The sequence below is a fragment of the Brassica napus genome, unplaced genomic scaffold, assembly GCF_020379485.1.
Source record: "Brassica napus cultivar Da-Ae unplaced genomic scaffold, Da-Ae ScsIHWf_1087;HRSCAF=1551, whole genome shotgun sequence".
In the NCBI taxonomy this organism is placed as follows: domain Eukaryota; kingdom Viridiplantae; phylum Streptophyta; class Magnoliopsida; order Brassicales; family Brassicaceae; genus Brassica; species Brassica napus.
Window position 1 is genome coordinate 268,755 of NW_026014511.1, and position 3,774 is coordinate 272,528.

The window sequence follows — 3,774 nt, forward strand, 5'->3', positions numbered from 1 at the left end:
ATATACAGGAAAGATCACGCACCAAGATGCGTAGAATGTAGAACCTACACTGAGGTTCACATCAGGGGGAGTTGTGCGTGTTGTACTCTTTATCATGGTTTGGTCCCACCGGGTTTTCCTGATAATGTTTTAATGAAGCAACATGAAGCATACTACAAATCATGTATGGTTATGGCATACAAGGGAGAGTGTTATAAATCATGGAGTGGATTGCCGTTAACCAGGCCCGGCCCAAGACCGGTGTGGGAACCGAAATTCGCACTGTCGATTTCCGTTTAAATAAGGAAACTAGGAAAACCCTAATTTCCCAGAGGTCCCGGATCTCTGCGAGAGCCAACGACAAGTGACCGAATATATGCGGAAATCATGAAAAGATAACGAACGAGTTTAGAGAAAACAGTAGATCTTATTTCGAGTCCGCGTAAGAGCGTTGCGATCATTACAAGAGATCATAAAAGCTTTGGCCGCAAAGGCTGTAGTGAGTTACTTAGTTCTAGCGGCCTAAAATCTCAAACCTAGTTGAGTCGCAGCTCGATAACAAAAGGCGAAAAAGATACATAAAAGGTTTTTGATTGATTTCGGACTGAACCTTGTTAAAGGCTGACTACGTACCCCTTTCGAGGATCAAGCCGAACGTAGTTCAATTGAAAGAGCTGGACAAGAGATTGAACTGCCTGGGCGAGTTCGTCTAGTAATTGAGTGCCAGTCATAGAAACCGAACTTGTCGAGAATAAAGCCTAAAGTTTCTAAGTGCAGAGAATTCCGAGTCTAAAAAGTTCTCCCTCATGCCTCTCGCCTAGGACTCCTTATATACTAGCTCCAAGGTCGGTTTACGCTTTTACTCTTCTGCCCTTAAGCCATCATAGCATAAAATGGAGATATTCCATTTTTTCCGATCTTCGTAATTATCCTCAAAATTTCGTATTTATCCGCGGAAACTTTACATTTATCCTTCCTTGCGCGCCAAGCGTAAACCGTCATACGGTTTATGGGCTTTGGTTAAGAAATCGTAAGTTGGGCCTCGAGTCGTGTCTTAGGTCCCTTTAGGCCATCTTACGACTCGAAACGTTTACTACGACTTCTTTCGATAAAGAAGGAACTTTCCGCGGTTTTTACCACAAAGTTTGATAGATGTCTTTAGAATGGTCGGAAGACATGAACTGAGTTTGCTATGGTCTTCGGGAGATAGCATCATAGGATAGACGAGAATGCATGAACTGGTGTCGTATCGACGTTTCGGAAGAGTTCGGTCGCTACGTAATGACCGAACAGAACGCACGCTCGGTTGCTACGTAGCGACCGAGCAGGACGTATGCTCGGTCGCTACGTAGCGACCGAGCTTGGCTCGAGCTCGGTTGCTACGTAGCGACCGAGCGGGACGGACGCTCGGTCGCTACATAGCAACCGAGCATGGCTCGAGCTCGGTCGCTACGTAGCGACCGAGCAGAACGGACGCTCGAGCTTGGCTTGTCCACAGTCTGATTTCCATACTCGAGCTGTGTGCATGCTTGGTCGCCGCGTATCGATCGAGCTTGGCTTGTCCACAGTCTGATTTCCATACTCGAGCTTGTCCGCGGCCGATTTGGATACATTTTCGTTGCCATTGGACAATCGGTATTTAGTGGTTCGATTGAGATTTGGACGAGATTTTACCGCAAGGCTCTTCGTAAAGATATATTTACGAAAATTAATTTTCGTAAAAACGTTTATGCTGATTTTTACGGACTTTCAGACATTGATTCCGTCGTGATAGATTTTGACCCCAACAGTTAGCCCCCCAGCTCGTTAGAACCATGAACTTCTAGCGTGAGGTTCTAGCGATTGGCTTGGCAAGTTAGGCAAGTTAGGTGAGTTAGGCGGAATTAATGGTTGAAAAGGTCTGTGGTAAGTGATCTTCTCGCTCTCCTAAAAGTAGAAAACGGGATAAGATTGGGGCTGCGCCTTATGACGGCTGCCTACGTACCCTTGTTGAAGGGATTAAGCCTTTCGTAGTTCGTCTTGGAGTTAAGGTTCTTATGACTAGTTTTCCAGTGGGACCTTTATTGTCTAGTTTTTATGTAGCGGTTATAAGGCGTGTTGCTGCCGATGGCATTTTGGGTGTAGAGGAAAGACTACGAGTTGTCATCTCGTAATCTAACTCTGTGTGAACTGCCATATCCATAATCTGTTTCGAGAGTTTTTCTGCAGTGTTTAAACTTGCGGGATTTTCTGAAGACGTTCGAATATTGGCAAAGAGACCAATTTTGGGATCTCGTATCAGGGTGTTTGATACTATACCTAGAGATGTTAGAGACCAGTGCGCTGGGTTTAGGGCAAGACCTAGGTTTACTCCTTGTTTTAGAGGGTGCGATGACTAATTCGACTTACGTATCCCGTTTTAGTTTCATCCTGATTCCATAGCGATTTAAAATCCAAGATAGGTTCTCGGCTTATACGACTTGTATGGTTGGAACCGAGCATCTCTCCACGGACTGGAAGTGCTGACCAAAAATTTCGGGTTTCTTTTATAGCGCTATTATCCTTGTGTCGGATGTACGAGAGTCATCTCTACGAGATGGCTGTAAGACCCGATCCTGACCGCCTAGGCCGCGGTCGATGCCTCACGTCGCTCGGTCCACTTCCTGGCCGAACCTCTTAACTTTTGCCCTTTATTTATAATATCGCCTAAAGGCGAGGGCTAACTTAGATCTTAGCTATAGACTTCCCTAGTCATTAATAGCGTAGATCCTTTCAACAGATACGCAGCGGATTATTCTCTAGTTAACCATTGATCTAAAACCAATCTAACACTTGTCCGGTCGAATCACCTTAGCCTTGGCCAGTTTACTCAACTACCAATTAGCTTAAAGGTCAATCCTAAACCCAAACCAAGCCATACGATTCTGAGGTTCCATTCCCCTAAACCATTCTATCTAGATCTACATAAGTAAATGCTAGATCATACCTTTGCTACATCTACGGAGCTTATTAGCTCATCGGTCCTCCATTGACTCGAATCGCTCTTGCTTAACAGCTGGACCACGATCACTCAATGATCTTACTTAAGGTCCTTATCTTGACTCCTGCATCAAACAGCTCCCCTAGGTACTTAGTCATTCAACCAACCATCCCCACCGACATAAGTAACCTTTGAGAAGTCTTTGAAAGGATAAGGGTATGTATTTGGCCTTTCTCGGCTCATGCACAATCCGAAATCCTTTTACCTTATAGGCAGTAGTACCAAGTCCATCTTCTGGACTGACAAAGCTCATGAGATCCTAAGTCAATCAACCAACCATCCTCACATGACTTGGAACTGATGAGTCATCATCTGGCCTGACCGGCCTTGGGACTTAACCCAGACAACAGATATGATTTGTTCATACCAACCGATGCATTCATTAATCAGGTTAGGACCGACACCTTGAACCATCAATCAGAGATCAGGTCGTCCATACTCAACCATGATCAGATCTTACACGGCCTTCCTTGAACAATCACACCTAAGCTCAATACTTGTGGTCTACGACACATAGTACTAGCCATACTCTTCGTCATGACTCTTAGCCAATCTCGAAGTTATCAACACCAAGGTTGATATCTAGAAGCATCACACCAATACTCTTACTCCAGCAACATGATTATCCATACTAGTGTGGGGCCATCGAACCATCGTCATGAAACATGATCCGACCACTAGACTTGATAAGCCATCGTCCACTTAGCATGCACTGATATGAAAGGCCTTCCATTGCCATCATGTGGGTCTACGCCCTACATAAGGCATATGGCGCC